General features: G+C 39.2%; 1 protein-coding gene and 1 pseudogene across 20 annotated transcripts in view; one reads left to right on the forward strand and one right to left on the reverse strand.

The window, feature by feature from the left end:
- Positions 1 to 18391, reverse strand: part of DLGAP1 (DLG associated protein 1) — an 850590-nt gene that overhangs the window by 296628 nt on the left and 535571 nt on the right. The gene's annotated exons all lie outside the window — the stretch shown is intronic.
- Positions 1116 to 11354, forward strand: LOC309640230 (cytochrome c oxidase assembly protein COX11, mitochondrial pseudogene; annotated as a pseudogene). The gene has a single exon. The product of its transcript is annotated as a cytochrome c oxidase assembly protein COX11, mitochondrial pseudogene (transcript).

Consider the following 18391-nt stretch of genomic DNA (forward strand, 5'->3'; position numbering starts at 1 on the left):
TTTAAAATATCATAAGATTTATTAACTTCATAATTTAATTTTCCCAGTGAAGACATCTTCCTTTTTAAAGGAGGGCACACCTAAAAACAATCAACTTAAGTTGCTGTGCTCAATTACAAAATTACATCTTTGTGCACACAAAGAGCTTTCGGTAGGACCCCAGAATCAAGGTGGGTAATTAAAAACTGTCAAAGAAAATGTGATGGGGAAAGAGGACGATGGACAAGTCTTTTGAATGATCCAAAAGATAACAGCTTGATGGGCTTGAGTTTACAAAGCAGCAGTATCCTAGAACAGGCTGTTAAAAGGAAGATCTCTGAGCATCGGAAGAAGCAGCTTGGGTTTATGAAGAAGTAGTATGCTAAGCTGACTCTGTTTTACTTTTATTTTTTGAAGATTAACTTGGTCGATGGGTATACATATAACCTGAGCTTCCTTATGCAAAGTCATCTTTATAGAAAGAAAACAGGAGGAAAATACTTCTAAACGTTAACAGGACTGGTTTCCACTGAATCTTCTCACGTCTCTTCCTGGCAGCCGTTCCAAACAACAAAACACAATAATACAACAAAACAAAGAGAATCACCCACAAATCACATTTTCAGCAAAACCAGCAGAACCTCCACAAACTCCCAAATCGGAGTCAGGCAGAAAGCCAAGGAGAAAAGGGATAGTAATGTGGCAGGTAAATGAGAGGTATGAAGGGGACCTAGCAGTAGCAGAGCTCAGAACGCTCTGACAAATACACCGTCCCCCGAAGTGAGGACCTCAGTCTGAGAGCATTGCACCGTGGAAGGGCAGGGACTAATGTAAGTGGTGGAGGGTGAATGAGCAAATCTCACTAAGGGCCAGAAAGATTCTTTCTAAAAATGACTGTATCATTTCTGTCCCCACGTGACTGGCAACCTGCGAGGTCATCCATGAAGTAACTGAGGGAGGAAAGAACTAGGTTTCGTCTGAGAGTCAGAGGATGTGTGAGTACACAAATGCACCATGCTATAAAGAAACAGTGTAACTGTAGCAACAGCAAAGGAAGCCCTTGGTTCATGAATGCTTGAAAAACGACTGCCAACCTTCTTCTGATTCTCTTTAAAAAAAAAAAACTTGTTCAGGCCATGGGAGGGCTCTGGCGTCCGGGATGAAGGCGCGTCGCTCTCTGCGGGTGGCCCTGGGAACCGGACCAGGGCTGCGGAGAAGGTAGAACCTTGTCTCAGGTCGGGGAGGAGCGGGACAGGGGCCGCTGAGAGGGAGCTGAGACGGCTCGGGACAGGGAGGCGCCCGAGGCTGGCGGTGCAGCCGCGGCGGCGGCCGAAGAGCACGAAGCCCCTCACGCGCGCACAGGAGGAGGATTGACGGCGGCGGAACGAGACACTCACTAACGTGGCCGCGGCGGCCGTGGGCATCCTGGGGGCGTCCCACGCCTCCGTGCCCCTCTACCGGCTCTGCTGCCAGACTACCGGACCTGGAGAATCGGCAGTAGCAGGTCATGCATCAGACCAGACTGAAAACATGGGACCTGTTAAGGATCGCATCACTGAAGTCACCTTTAATGCAGATGTGCATGCAAGTCTCCAGTGCAACTTTAGACCTCAGCAAACAGAAATATATGTAGGGCCAGGGGAGACTGCACTGGCGTTTTATAAAGCTAAGACTCCTGCTGACAAACCAGTAATCGGAATTTCTACATACAGTGTCGTACCATTTGAAGCTGGACAGTATTTCAATAAAACACAGTGCTTCTGTCTTGAAGAACAAAGGCTTAATCCACAAGAGGGAGTAGATATGCCAGTATTTTTCTACATTGATCCTGAATTTGCTGAAGATCCAAGAACGGTGAATGTTGATCTCATCATTCTTTCTTATACTTTTTTTTGAAGCAAAAGAGGGTCATAGGTTGCCGCTCCCAGGCTATCACTGAAGTCAGAACTAAGTCCTGCTTCAGATTTGTGATTTTTGAAAAATCATGTATCTTGTCTTCTCAGAGGAGAAATATTTACAATAATGTGAAGGCTTCTATTTTAAATGTTATATCCTTATGGTTCTTTTCCAACTAATTTACCCTACTTAGAATGTATAACTAATTTTCCAACTAATTTACCCAACTAATTTACCCTGCTTAGAAGGTATAACTAATTTTCCCAACTAATTTACCCAACGAATTTACCCTACTTAGAATGTATAACTGTGCAAAATCATACTTAGAGTTTAAGTAGTATTAGAAGAAACTGCTTTGTTTCTTAAATATGTTGGCACGGACTTGATGGTTCAACTTAATTCACTGGTCCCCTTTCAAATTATGAGCACTTCATACTTGTAGCAATGAATTTTTATTATTATTTCTAAACTAGTTGGTTACTACTTTCATTACGAACAGTCACTCTTTTAAAAGCTCAAAATGGAAGAGGAATCACTAAAGCCCTAACAGCTTGCCCAAAGATTACATTCTGATTTCAAATTTGACTGTACTTTTCCTTTAAGATCTAGGGCTATTTTACATTCAGAGTACTAAACAAGTACTGTGAAATTTCAGTACCATGAAATTGAAATAAAATGTATATCTAGTAGGCTTCTAGCATTTCTTGTGATAGTTCCAAGTCTCCGAATTTTAAAATGTAAATGCGATTGTGAAGATTTACCGACAGCAGAGTTCTTCTGAAAAAAGATTTATTAAACTGTTTGAATAGTAAAAAAAAAAAAAAAAACACCAAAAAACCAAAAAACTTGTTCAAATAAGAGTAACATAAAAGGAACATGCATGCAGGTCCTATAGGGAATATGGAAAACAGCAGCCACAAATTTCTTATAAATAATGAAAATGTACCAGGAAAATATGTTGCCACAAAGTTTAAAAGCATAACCCAAATTAGAAACAGTAATTCATGAAGCAGTTACATCTATAAAGGAAGATCACAAAGCAGAATTATAAGAACTCAGGGAAAAAAGTGAGAAAACGAAGGTTGCTGGTAGACAGCTGGAGGATGTGAAATAGGAACTGGCAGAATTGAAGGAAAGCAAGGTAAATAAAGGGACACAAAGAACAAGAATGAAAAGAGCAAAGAAATGGTGCAGAGATAAAAAGGATAAAGAAGGATTAGAGAAACAAGGCAATATAGCCAACATAGGCATAGCTGTGATTAGCAAAGGAAGTCAAACCAATGGAATAGAATAATTATCTTAAAATATAATGCAAGAGAGCTTTTCTGAAATAAAAAGTCTAAAATCTATTTAATGAAAAGGTAACCGTTTTATCGGTGAGAAGTCATTCAGAATGGTCAATGTAAAGAAATGTCTCAAAAAAGTTTTGAAAAGAATCCTTTAGGTGGTCAAGCAAAAAGATAAAATGAGGTTAAGGGAGAGAAAATGAGGTGGACATTAGACGTACCTGCAGAAACATGTAACCTGAGCACAGAACAGAGCAGCATCTATAAGAGATTGAGCCAAGAAAGCAGGAGCCAACGATTCTCTGTCTAGTTAAGCTCTTTCCAATGTAAAGACTCAAGTAAAAAGAGCTTTGGACATGCCAGAATTTGGGTACTATTGCTCAAATGAACCTTTCTAGGGGAAAATCCTAGAGGATGGGCTGTAGACAGACATGAAACAGAAAATGTCAACAGAAAAATGTCATCAAAGAACCAGTGGCCAACACCCCCATGTTCATTACAGCACTATTCACAATAGCCAAGACATGGAAGCAACCTAGGTGTCCATTGATGGATGAATGGATAAGGAAGATGTGGCATGCATATATATATATATATATATGTGTGTGTGTGTGTGTGTGTGTGTGTGTGTGTGTATATATGAAATGGAATATTACTCAGCCATAAAAATAATGAAATATTGCCATTTGTGACATGGGTGGACCTTGAGGGCATTATGCTACATGAAACAAGTCAGACAGAGAAAGACAAATACTGTATGATCTCACTTACATGTGGAATTGAAAAAAAAAACACCTGAGCTTATAGATACAGAGAACAGATTGATGGTTGCCAGAGGCGGGGGGTGGTGGTTGTGTGAAATGGTGAAGGTGGTCAAAAGGTACAAACTTCCGGTTATAAAATAAATAAGTCCTGGGGTGTAATGTACAGCATGGTGATTATAGTTAATAATCCTGTACTGCATATTTGAAAGTTGCTAAGAGAGTAGATCTTAAAAGTTCTCATCACAAGAAAAAAATTTTTTTAACTGTGTATGGTGACAGATGTAAACTAGACTTATGGTGGTGATCATCTTTTTTTTAAAATTTAATTTAATTTATTTATTTTTATACAGCAGGTTCTTATTAGTTATCTATTTTATACATATTAGTGTATACATGTCAATCCCAATCTCCCAATTCATCCCAACACCACCACCATCCCCCACCCCCGCCCCTGCTTTCCCCCCTTGGTGTCCATATGTTTGTTCTCCGCATCTGTGTCTCTATTTCTGGTGGTGATCATTTTTGCAGTATATACAAATATTGAATCATTATGTTGTATGCTTCAAACTAATATAACGTTATATGTCAGTTATACCTCAATAACAATAAAAAAAAGAACCAGTGGCCAAAATCTAGTTCAACACATTTTAGAAGAGGTATATCATTTTCATGGATTTAAAAGGAATACCTTTATGATCTGATATGACATGAAGTTTCTGTAGCTATACATATGTACATATACTTTAAGAATTTTTTTCTATTACTAGTTTGTTTTACTTTTTTCTAAATCCTTAATGGCTGTTGAATATTATAAAATGTCTTTTATGCGTATATTGAGATAGTCACGTGTGTTTTCTCCTTTAATCTCCTAGTTGCTGTGAATTATATGAATATTTTTTTTCTAATGCTAAGGCTCCTTTCATTAGCAAATAAATCCTGTCTGGTCATATTATTTTACATTATTTATAATTATTTAATTTTATTGAAATATTTATTAAGAATTTTTGCATCAGGTTCATGAGAGAAATTGCATTACAATTTTCCTTTCTCAGACTGCTGTCATCTATTTAAGATTATACGAAATCCTAAAATGAACTGGGCACCTTTTCTTTGTTCAGATCTCTAGAAGAATTTTTATATGACAGGGATTACCTTTTGCTCGCTGGTTTCATGAAACTATTTGGGTCTGGTCTTTCTTTTTCTGAGTAAATGTTAAACTAATGTGTCAATTTCTTAAATTGTTATGGATGTATTCAAGATTCTTGTTTTCACTGAGTTTTGAATAATTTATTTCTCTAAGAAATTATCCACTTAAGTTTTCAATATATTGGTATAAAATCTATTTCTGTTCTATTCCTATGATAGATTTAATATCTACTGTAAATTTATCCCTGTTCCTGTCTTCATTCCTAATAGTGTTTATATTATGCTTTCTTTTTCTCTTTTTGGCGAGCTTATTCAGCGGTTTAGTGATATCAGTATTTTCAAAGAACAGCAATTAATACAAAAATCTTTACATTGATTATCCCTGGGTGATTTTGATTATCTTCTTTATTTTCTTATGTATTTTACAAAATTTCCCCAATAAATGTATATTATGAACCTTCCCAATAATACCTGTAATAAAGTGATACACTTTTGAACAAAATAAAAAATGTGGACTGAATAGGAGATTCACAACTGGTTGAATGGCTTTTCCTAGATGGTATATAAATAATTTCAAGAAAAACTGGAGAATAGTCTTTAGTGGTATGCATAAGCCTTTCTTTTTGGCCCTATTCTGAACAGTTTTTTAATCATCAACTTCCATGATGATATATTAGACACTATTATGAGATTTACAATATAATACATCTTGGGAAAATATTTAAAATACTGGATTTCAGATTTAATATTTCTTCAATTTTGACAGCAGAAGCATTCTTTCTGGTCATCCAAATGGCACTTTTAGGTGGGTGAATTAGAAACAAGCTGTCCTGTCCTCAAGACTCTACTGTCATTTTCTGGAAAATTATGGTAATAAATAAATAACTAAGATAACTACTAATATAAATGATGTTCTCTAGAATTAGACTGTGCACAATAGTAAGGAGTGACCCTGGGCTAGAAAGACACATTTGTATTTATAAGATGACATTTAATAAAGATAAACGTAATAGTCTACGTTATGTTAAACCACCTAAGCGCATAGTACAAGGTAAGAGAAACATGTCAAAATGATTTCACGTGAATGAATGGCTCACAATTTTTATCTGAGTGTGAGACAGGTTGGCATGGCTGCCAGACGAGCTGGTACCTTGATAGAAGTAGGGTATTCATATCCAAAGATTTTCAATGGGTGCTGTGAAGTCCAAATTCAACTGAAATATTGTTCACAAAATAATACCATAAGTTAAGAGAGATGCTGCTTTTCTTGGAACAAAATACAATTTGTCTGTTGTCAGCTAAAAGAGCTTGATGTCCTATTCTCAGAGAATTGCTGAAGGAACTAGGTCTTTTGAAGATAGAACAATGAAGACTTATGGGCAAACAATAGTTTTAATCAAACATTTGAAGGACTGCCTTGTAGAAGAAAAATTTGATTTATTTCACATAGCTCTACATCCAAGTTAAAGAAAGAGAGGTGGGCTTGGACTCACAATAGAGAAGAATCTACTAAAAAGGGTGTCAAGAATGGAAACTGCTTCTGGGGTGAAAATTCAGGGACCCTTTCTAGAGGTCATTTGGTAACGTGCAAAAAGCCTTACCATTTGGCATTCCCATTGGCCCAGCGAATCCAGGAATTCCTACTGAATAAGTAATTGGATGCTTCTTGAGGCATTTGTAACAGTGAAAGATTTGGATAGGTTACTAAGTAAATAAAGGAAAAGAAAAAAATGTAAGGGAAAAAAAAAAACAAACAGAGCAGAATGGGGGCAAAGAGAATTAGGGAAAAAGAATGAACTCAATGGAACAGAAACTACTGTTACAAGTACAGGGGTGGAAAGGAGCATGAGATATTATTAGAAAATCGCCAGTCAAAATAGGGTTGAATGCAGGCCACTGAGGCAGTGGCCCAATTTTTTTGTTAATTAGATGAGAGAATTGTGATTGCTAAAATAAAACTTAGATTGAGGATCTCTAGTGAAGTGAGGTCAACAAAAATAGCTAATAAATGGGAAATTACTTTAGTCATTTGCAAGTGAAGAAACCTATTACTAATGGGTGTTAAATGGTTTGTAATGTAGAGAAAGGAAACAGATTCCTCTGGAGATTAGTCACTATAATGCTACATCAATAGAGGACTTCAGGATGTAATATACTGAGGAAATGCTGGCTTTGGAAGTGTGCTTTCCGTGCTAGACCATAGTCCAAATGTTTGTGATTGTCTCCATCTGAAAACAACGGAAAGGGCAAACAAGTCTCTGCAAAACAATTATTCAAAATCAGAATTTTTAAATTATTTGAAGATACTAAGATCTACTTGCACTTCTTTTTTTTTTTTAATTTAAGAGGAGTGCATAATATTTGGGAATACTAACCAGAAAAAACTGTCCACATTTTACTGAAAAAGACATTTAAGGCATTATTCATAACGGAGAAAAATGTAAAAAAAATTCAAATGTGAAATAATTGAGAAATCAGTATTCTAACCATGGTGTGTTAGCATACGTTAATAGCCACAATATTTTTATTAAAATGCTAGACATTAAAAATAATAAGCATTTATTAAAATGATAAGCATATATAGGCATACAATGTATATATACAAAATGATACGTTATGATAATTATGAAACTACTGGCAAATTAAATAGTTACTTCTTAATTGCCAGATTCATTGATAGACTTTTCGTTCCAGGTCTAACTCGACCCCTCTTTGGTAGTTGACCTTGTTCAACTTTTCCTATTTCTTGAAATCCTGATCTCCCTTTACTTCCACGCTGTTTTGATCTTGCTGACTCTTTAGCATGGTTTTCCTTTGCTACCTGTCTGTGCTTAAATATCTGTGTAACCTAGGAAACTGGTCTGTGCTGCCCCACCTTCTAACATTCATGTCCCAATGTGATCTCATTCACTCAAACTTTCCTCTACCTTCTACGTGATAACTCCCAGCTAACCTTTCTCCAGCCCTGACAGCTTCCTGAACTCCAGACTCATAAATTCAGCTGGCTTCACTTCTCTGTCTTCCTCACCTGAGGACTTTCGACCAAGCTGGCACCTTAAAGATATGGTAGAAAAATACATTTACTTCTCTCCATCTTTATTGCTTCTAGCTTAGTCTGAACCACAATCATCTCTTGTCTGAATTATTGTAATATCCTCCTAAATAATATTCAGATAAGTGAAGGCTTGCCTATGGGACACCTTCAACGGGATATTCTATAGGCACATCAGATTCAAGATGTCTAGAACTAAATCATCTTTTCCATCCCAACATATTTTTTCTCCCAGATTACCTATCTCAATTGGAGATACTGACATGCATCCAATTTTTCAAACCATGAATTGGTCTTCATTTCTACTCTTCTCTTTCCTGACAACCTAGTCATTCAACCTCCAAGCCTAGGCAATTCTATATATTTTAAACATGTTTTTTCCTTTTGAATGGGTAAAGAAGATGTGGTACATATATATAAGGGAATATTACTCAGCCATAAAAAGGAACGAAACTGGGTCATTTGTAGAGATGTGGATGGACCTAGAGTCTGTCACACAGAGTGAAGTAAGCCAGAAAGAGAAAAACAAATACCGTATATTAACGCATATATGGGGAATCTAGAAAAATGGTACAGATGAACCTATTTGTAGGGTAGGAGTAGAGACGTAGATGTAGAGAGTGGACATGTGGACACGGCGGGGAAGGGGAGGGTGGGATGAATTGGGAGATTAGGTTTGACATAAATACACTACCATGTGTAAAATAGCTAGCTAGTGGGAAACTGCTGTATAGCACAGCGAGCTCAGCTCGGTGCTCTGTGATGACCTAGATGGGTGGGATGGGGGGTGGGGTGGGAGGGAGGCCCAAGAGGGAGGGGATATATGCATACATATAGCTGATTCACTTCATGGTACAGCAGAAACTAACCCAACATTGTAAAGCAATTATACTCCAATAAAAATAAAAAATAAAAATTCTTACCATCAGCATCCCTCCTCTCTCCCACTATGGTAAGAAATCCTTGAGCATAGAAGTTGTATTTTTCAACTTTGTACGCCCAGTCTTGAACAGAGTGCCTGACATGTACTTAGTGCTCACAAGTATTTGATTTAAAAATTATATTATGTACAACAAAAGGCAAAAATACATGCAACATGTTAATTGCAAATGTGTAAAATGTATGTATTTACATATAGATATTGGAAAGATGTCTTCAAGTGATATGAAGAATTGGCATTTTAGTGTAAGTTTAAGTGAATATTAAACATTCTAAATTTAAAAAAAGCAGCAAATATATAACACATAGGCAAAGAGGAATCTAGACCCAATAGTTTAAAATGGCTTAAAATAGACTAACATAGTTTAAATAGTCTAAATAGTCAAATAGTTTAAAATAATCTAACAAACACAGAAACTGATGCCCTTTTTAGTCCATCTCCACGTGAAAGAAGTCTCCAGGACCACTGAATGCGTACATCGATCTCATTTAGCTGATATGCTCTGGGCAGATGATTTCACACACTTTTCATACAAAGTTTCAAAAATGATTAGGTTAAAAAAACATATCACAGATGAGGTGGTAGATTCTGTGGCAGGTGGCATAATGGCTCGCCAAAGATGCCCACGTTTTAAGCCAGGGAAACTATGACAATGTTACCTTACATGGCAAAAGGGACTTTGCAGAGGTGATTAAGTTAATGATTTTGAGATGGGAGATTATCCTGGATTGTCCAGATGAACCCAATGTGATTACAGGGGTCTTTGTAAGTGAAAGAGGGAGGCAGGAAAGTCAGAGAAGAAGACGTGACCACAGAAGCAGAGATCAGAGTGATGTGATTGCCGGCTCCGAAGATGAAGGGGGAGCCAGGCGTCAAGGAATACAGGCAGCCTCTAGAAGCTGGAACATTGGCAAGAAAATGCATTTTCCCCTAGAGCCTCCAGAAAGGACACAGCCCTGCTGATATTATGATTTTAGCTCAGTGAGACCCATTTCAGACTTCTGATCCCCAGAGCTGTAAGATAATAAATTTGTGTTTAAGCCACTAGATTTGCAGTTACTTGTTATAGCAGCAATAGGAAACGAGTACAGATGCTATAGGATTTCACTTCCTCAAAAGCCTGACTAAGTGAAATTGTGTCCTCTAACAGTAACTTCTGCAATGTCTCTTAAATCTGCTGCCTTGTTTCAGTTCATGTTGGTACCACCATGTTTTCACACGCAATAGTAATAATAATAGCATTCATTGAGGCATTATATAATATATAATGCTCCCTTTCCAAGTGTTGTTCTACATCTTTTATATTACATTCACCCATTTAATCCTCTCAAGACCCCTACATGATAGGATTGTTATTACCACCATATTACAAAGGAGGAGCCCATGGCAGAGAAAGGTTAAATAACTCACTCAGAGTTGCCTAATCTGTAAAACACAGGGTTTGAACACAGCTGTCTGGATCCAAAGCTGTACTTTATCTTCCTAAAACTGACTGCATGCCTTTGAATGGCATGACTGTCACTAAAAGTGCCCTCCTCACCAATTTACTATTTATATGCACTCTGTTGTTAACTATTGTGGTAGACATAATTTTGACTCCCATGATCTCTAACCCCTGCTGTCACACCCATGAATATGTTCTGTTTCATGGCAAAAGGGACTTTGCAGATGTCAGTAAGGTTACTAATAGGTGATCTTAAAATAGGTAGATTATACTGGATTAATCTGGGTGGACCCAGTGTAATCACATGAGCCCTTAAAAGAAGAGGGGTGTTATGTTATGTCTATGTTACCATAATAAAATAAAATTAAAAAGTAAAAGAAGAGTTTTCTCCTGGCTGAGTGCAGAAGAGGAAGTCAGAGAGATGTGGCAGAGAGAATCAGAGGGATTCAAAGCTTGATCAAAGGTTTGATACGACATTTGTTGGCTTGCAGATGAAAGGACCTCAGTTGTACAGCTGCAGGGAACTGAATTCTGCTATCTGCCTAAATTCATTTGGAAGTAGAATCTTCCCCAGAGCCTACAGATGAGAGCCCAGCCCAGCTGATATCTTCATTTCAGCCTTGGAAGGCCTTGAGCACGCCACTCAGCTGAGCTAGACTGTGTCCAGACTCCTGATCCATGGAGATGTTTACCTTTCTAAACTCCTCTCCCACAAGACTCTGAACTGAGCTGGCTGGTGAAATAACTACTATGATGCTGTGAATTCTATTTCTTCTTCTCTCCCTCTCTCTGTGCCTTTCCTCTCTCCTGCCTGTGATCCATCCATCCATCCATCCATCCATCCATCCATCCATCCATCCATCCATCAATCCACTCACCCACCCACCCACTCGCCTATTAATTCATCAATCCATCCATCCACCCACCCATCCATCACCCATCCATCCATTCATCCATCCATACATACATAAATGGTGTTTGTTAGGCACTAAGTCAGGCATGGGAGATACAGAGCTAAATTACTGAGAGATTAGTAAAAATGGGAAAAAGCTAAGAGAAATCCCTACCAATATGCTTCCAAAGAAATGATACCAAAGCTTCAGAGACATAGTGTTTCAAATGGGGAAACCTTTCTTCTTTATCCTCCCTTTCCTAAACCCCAGGTTGGAATTTTTCTTCCTATCAACCTCCATATTCCTTGTTCAGGTATCTTCATACTGCTTCTTACTTTGCCTTGTATTCTATTTATCTAACCACCCAGTGTCCCACTAAACTACAAACTCTCTAAGAGTACGAGTTATTTTACAAATCTTTGAATTCCCCTCTCCTCTCAGCTTCAGCCCTTGTACACAGCAGAACCTCACTTTTTGTTACTTGAATTGATCACTCAGGAAGAGCTCCTTTACGATAAATCCTATTACACACTTTACTTTGTAACAGGATCTCCAAGTTCCAACACAGGATCTATCTATTTCAGGTAATAGGCACCCACAATAATAATTCTTTAAAAATTGCCCATTCCTCAAAGTATTCTAAGGTTGTAACCCAAAAGGCTTTTCTAATGAGACGTTACAAGGAAGAAGGAAAGTCATCAACTTTAAGTTTTTAAGGAAAAAGCTAATTAAAAAATTTTTTTTCTTGAAATATAGTTGGTTTACAATGTTGTGTTAGTTTCAGGTATACAGTAAAGTGATTCAATTATATCTATCTATCTATTCTTTTTTTACATTGTCTTCCACTATAGGTTATTACAAGATATTGAATATTAGTTCCCTGTGCTATACAGTAGGTCCTTGTTGGTTATCTATTTTACATATGGTAGTGTGTATATTTTAATCCCAAACTCCTAATTTATCCCTCTCCCCCCATCCCTTTTGGTAACCATAAGTTTTCTTTCTATCTCTGTGAGTCTATTTCTGTTTTATAAATAAGTTCATTTGTATCCTTTTTTTAGATTCCACATATAAGAGATAGCAGACATTTGTCTTTGTCCGGCTTACTTCACTTAGTATGATCATCTCTAGGTCCATCCATGTTGCTGCAAATGGCATTATTTCATTCTTTTATATGGCTGAGTAATATTCCATTGTATGTATGTATCACATCTTCTTTATCCATTCATCTGTGGATGGACATTTAGGTTGCTTCCATGTCTTGGCTATTGTAAATAGTGCTGCAATGAACACTGGGGTGTGTGTATCTTTTTGAATTACGTTTTTCTCCAGATATATGCCCAGGAGTGGGATTGCTGGATCATCTGGGGAAAAAGCTACCTAATTTTAAGGATATCATAATTTAAACTTGTTAGTAGCCCTTTATGTCTTTTGGGGACATGCTAAAAGCTAAGGACTTTTCTCCAGAGCAGGATGAATACACACAACCCCCTCCTTAATGTGTTAAGTTCAGGAGTTCACGACCCCCTAGAGTCCATTCTTGGGGACTACGTGTCCTATCTGTCCACAGTCGCAGGCTAAGAGCACTTGAATTAGGTGGATAGGTGTGCCCTGCCTTCCTGCATCTAAGTTCTCCTCCACCCCATCAAACGTTCTTCTCAAGGTAGGATTACTTCCAAAGTCAGTCAGACGTGCAAGCTCGTCACTTCTGCTTCCGGGCAGCCCCGGCACTATAAGTAACCTTCCCGAGATGCTCCAGGCCTGGAAACCCTCTTCCTCTGAGGGTCTGTGTTAGGGAGCCCTGGCTTGTAAGCTTTTCTAGAAAGGCCTTTTCTGGAAAGCAAGCTTTCCAACTGGCCTGCCACCAATGGCATTTTTCTGGCTTGTGGGGATGAAGCAATCTCTTTCTAGGCCTCAGAGTTGGCCAAAGAACACTTGGTTTCAGAGAACAGTGTGAGAAAATACGGCTTTTGACGTTTGGAAAGTAAACAAATGTGGCCAGACGGCATGTTTTTGGTAATACCGGTTACGTTAAAACAGAAGACTACAACGTACGTGCTGGTTATTATTCCATGAGATTACTGCCTCTTATCTAAGCAGGTGACTCTTATTTCCGACTCAGAATGGTGTGCTAAGTCTCTCGTTGACACCCATCCATTGGTACATTGATTTTTTTCATGGGCAGCAGGAAGGGGCCCACTCTTCTCAGTGAATAGGGCTGAAGTAAACACTGCCCCCAAATAACCCGTAGTGAATACTCCAAGGGCCTCTCTAGAAAGCTCTTGCCGTTTGGTCAAAGGCAGGAGAAGGTGAGGGATGCAGGAGTGTCTCAGGTAATGTGCAAATGGTACCTGTTGTCGGGGGGAGAGGGGCCTGTCTGATTGGCACCAGCCGTGTGGCTGGCTGTAGCAGATAATACCATGCATCGCCAACTTCTGAATCCATTGGCACCCAGCGGCAGCTCCCAGAGGTGCCACAACATTGTAATTTACAAATCAATGTGAGTAGGAGAAAATTTTGGCAGCCCTCTTTCATAAATGAGAATCACAGGTGAGGGTTACTGTCTGAGCGAGAGCTTCGGCCCAAAGCTCAGAATGTGAGTGGAAGTGCTGGGCTGGTTACTGCCTGGGCAGCTCATGGTTAGTCAGGTACAAAAGGCAGAGTGGGAGGCAAGCAGGCTCCTTGGAAGGGCCAGCTCCAGGGCGGATGGGAAGACCCAGGGAAACACTGTGCGTTCTGCGCCCAGAGCAAGGCCCCAGGCATGGCAAGTACTGATAAATGGTGGGTGAGAATCTGGGCAAAATCCCACGCTAGTTCTTGTGTTTCTAGTAAAAAATGAGTTGTGCTTTTTGAACGCTAGGTACTTTAAAGAATTTACTCTTCACAATAACTCGGCAAGATATTTTACTAAAGGAAGAACTAGAAGATATGAGTGGTGAAGTGGTTTATTTGATGCCGTGTCATGAGTAAGTGGCAGAAAACAGGCATTCCCACGGCAGCCCTCACTCTCACCGGGGCACACAGAACAGGTACCGCCTGCTTCTGACACCTGTAAGCGCTGGGACATCACAACAGGATGTTACCTTCTTGGGGCAAAGCGCAAATCTAGTAGAACTCAGTATATTAAAATAGACAAGAAACAACTAGAATCACGCAGTCCAATAGAACTTTCTGTAGTGATGGGCAGGTTTTATATCTTTGTTGTTCAATATGGTAAACACCAGTCACATGTGACTACTGAGCACTAGAAATGTGGCTATGGTGACCGAGGGGCTGAATCTTTCCTTTTATTTAACTTTAATTAATGTAAATTTAAATAGCCACATGTGACCAGTGGCTACCGTATGGCACAGCACTATGTGCTGAGACTATTTGATTTGAAAGGAACCCTGGGGGCCACCTGCCCTCCTTTCCCCAAATACGGAAATTTCCTTCGCTCTGTCCCTGACATGTTCAGCCAGCAGTTCTCGTTACATATTTTTAATAACAGGAAGGTCTTCACCTGACTTGGGATCTGATGCCTTTGTTAGGAAATATCTTCCTACCTAACAGTTGCCTGCTCAGGGGTATGAGCTGGGGATACAGTTGGGTTTTGGTGTGAGAAACCCATCTGTTATTCCCTGGGGTTATCTCCCGATTTGCTGTCCCTCTGCTGTTCTCGTGCCTGTGAACTTTTGGTGCCCCAGCGGCATCTCAGTTCTCTGGGGGTACAGGGTGGTGCTGCCCCCCACAGAATCCAGGCGGTCCCATCCTACCGGTCTGCTGCTGGACGAGCACGCGATGCTACGTGAACGCGAGCATGGTTTCCCCACAGCAGGTTTGCTGTCTGCCCAGATTTCTTCTCAGGGCGCTGGGCAGCCCCACTGCCTCCGGGGCCGGAAGCCTGGCTGTTGGACTCAGCTTGCTTGATGTCTGATGCCTCCCATGTCCTTCTGGGGTGCCTGGCCCTGCTCTGTCTCATCCTCACCATTGCTTGTCCTTAGAGATGCTGTACAGAGAGTTAAACTGCTGGTGCTTGGCCTCCAGACTAGACCATATCTTCCATCTTTGGGAAACTTGAGTGTTTTAGAAAAAACATATTCCATATCATCTCATCAACTAGAGACTCAATCCTGTCCTCCATTTCCTTATTCTCTCCAGCTGGGTGGTCATTACCCCGTCTGTGCTGTTCCTTTCCCCACACTGGTCTTTCCCTTTCCCACTTTTACGTAGTCACCTCTCCCAGAGTTCAGTGTGGGTCAAAGAGGTGCTAAATAAATCTTGGTTGAATGAAAGATGTTGAGAAGGCTGTCCTTGTAAATGATCTAACAGAATCTTTCATTATACACTCACGATCTAGATAACGTGAAGAGACTACATATTATGACGGGTGAAATCATCGCTGGTTGACTCTAAGAAATACAGTGTTCAAAAACATCAATGAGATGAAATTGGCATGGTTTAATTTTAGTGAACTCTTTCATTTCTTAGTTACCTACATGTCCCTGTGAAGTGAATAATTAACATTTCCTTCTTATGCATGGGGATATTTTATAAAATATTGAACCAAGAGAAAGTGGAGGCTGTGGAAACATTAAGACTGTATCCATTACTTTAAACGAACTTCATCTGGGCTTAAGCAAAGGGGGAGGGCATTAAATAAGGGCTTGCTAGAACACTGAATTCTCTGTGATGAGATACATGTACATGAGGAAAAATCCAAAATGAGCTGAAAAGTAGGATACTAAGGACTCCACGACTTCCAGATTCATAACTGAGTATGGCACCTTTTATCCTGATGGATTTCAAAAGCCTGAGTGTTCTGTATTATCTATTATAGAAATTTAGTTTAAACTCTGCTAACGTTCCCTAACAGAACTATTTATTGGGTATCTGTAGCCCCCGGCCACCTTCAATTGATACACATGAGTCCTCTGCACTGGGTATTAATTACATGGCTTACTTGTTTCAGTTATATAAGTAATTAAGAAGCATTCTAAAGGTTGACCTTTAGGGAAACATATCTTTTCCTTTGGACCTGTGATAATTTAACAAATAGTAAGGTTTGTGAACTTCCCAAATATTTAGTTAACAATTTGGGATGTGTGGAGCTCATGCACCCAGTAGAATTCTGGCTCAAAACATGCCTTGGAGATAACTATCTGGTCTCCCCAAAGGACAAAAGTATAAAGTCACAGTGTTATAGAGAAATTGGGTTTGGGGATTCCTCGTTTCCTTCCTCACCATTTCAGCGAAGTTAATTCTTGTAGAAGAAAACATCCCCAAATTAATACAAGCAAAGGATATTAAATGGGCAGACAGTTCTAATTGGGACATAACCTTATGGTGTTTTAACAATGTTACAACTACAATCAGGTTGGCAGTCTCAAGGGATAAACTGTATTGTTTCTCATTGAAAAAAAAATAAGCACAACAGCTTTGAGTGATGGTTCTTTCATAGGCTGAGATGTAATTTTCCAGTTATATGAAATAATATTGTTCTACTCCAATTTACATTATACATCTGACTTTGCAAATGAATCTCATATGTTACTTTCTAACATGGCCACTTTCCAAACTATACCTAATCATAGAGGTAGAATCTGTTTTTTAATTATAGTTAATCATTTAAAAAATTGTCATTAAAATAAATTCTCATTGAGAAACAATTTGTCAGGAAAAGATCAGAGGGAATATTTACCAAGCAGAGGCAGCATGGTACAATGGGAAGTGAACAGATTATGGAATCAGACAGATCAAGGTTTAAATCTCCATTCTGTCACTTACCAGCAGTATAATCTTGGGCAAATTAATTACCTCCATTTTGTATAAAATGAGGGTATGAACTGCTACCCTAGTAACTTTCAGAAATAGGGACAATATATGTTAAGCATAGGCCTATTGAAATTTCTCAGTAAATTATCGTCCTTCTTTTTCTCACCTTTTTTCTCCTTCTCCTTCATCATTGGCTTATTATCATTGCCATCGTTCATTATCCCATGTAAGTACATCAAGCATGTGATGAAGATATGGAAGTGTTCAGTATGGTGTACGGGCTGAGCACTGGCCTGGGGCTGAAAGGCCTGCCTGTTCGTAGAAAAGTCAGTCCCTCTCTCTGGGTCACAGCTGAGGAAAAGGAATGAAGGTGACATAAGAACTAGTCTGTTGGAGTCAAGAAGTGCTTTCATACTGTGAGCCAATCAGGAACTCTTGGCACCCATGATCAGTTGTCGTTTTCAGGAAAGACAGGGCAGCTGAACTGCAGCCTGGGAGAGCTGCCAATTAAATTTACCAAGCTTGGGACAGTTAACTGACAGTTTTTGGACTTCATCAGGGTTTTCTGATTTTTCTGACTTGTCAAGAGTTGGTTTATCAAGAGTGGATACAGACTCCCCTCCTCTGCCCCATCCTGGTCCTTCCCATTCCTGTGTCTCCTCCCCCCCCACCAATCATTAAACTCTTCCTTAGCTTAGATCTGCTTAAGGAATGGGCAACAAGTTTCAAACTGTGCTTTGGAAGCCCCCCCCCCCCCACCTTCAGGGAAACTTGGATGCAGGGCAGTGGATGGGAGGGAAGGGGATTTGGATTTGAATTCTCCTAGTCTTGCTTCAGTGTGAGTACTGCAATCATCTCTTGGTATCCAGGCACGCTCAAGTCCCTTCTTTGAAATGGTACAGTATTTGCATATAACCTATGCACATCTTCGTGTACTTTAAATCATCTCTAGATTACTTATAATACCTAATACAGTGTAAATGTTCTGAAAATAGTTGTAAATGCAATGGAAATGCTATGGAAATAGTTGCTGGCACATGGCAAATTCAAGCTTCCTTTTTGGAACTTTCTGAAATTTATTTATTTATCTAATATTTTCCATTTGCTGAACCCATGGATACAGAGTGGGGACTGCTCTATGTTTAATATATTCTGCTTTATATGAACAAGGAATTCCATGGTTAAAAATGTCAAAAGCACTGAGCTAACTGTCCTTTGAAGTTCTTTCCCATATTGT

This window comes from Balaenoptera physalus, assembly GCF_965194825.1.
Source record: "Balaenoptera physalus genome assembly, chromosome: 12".
Lineage (NCBI taxonomy): Eukaryota > Metazoa > Chordata > Mammalia > Artiodactyla > Balaenopteridae > Balaenoptera > Balaenoptera physalus.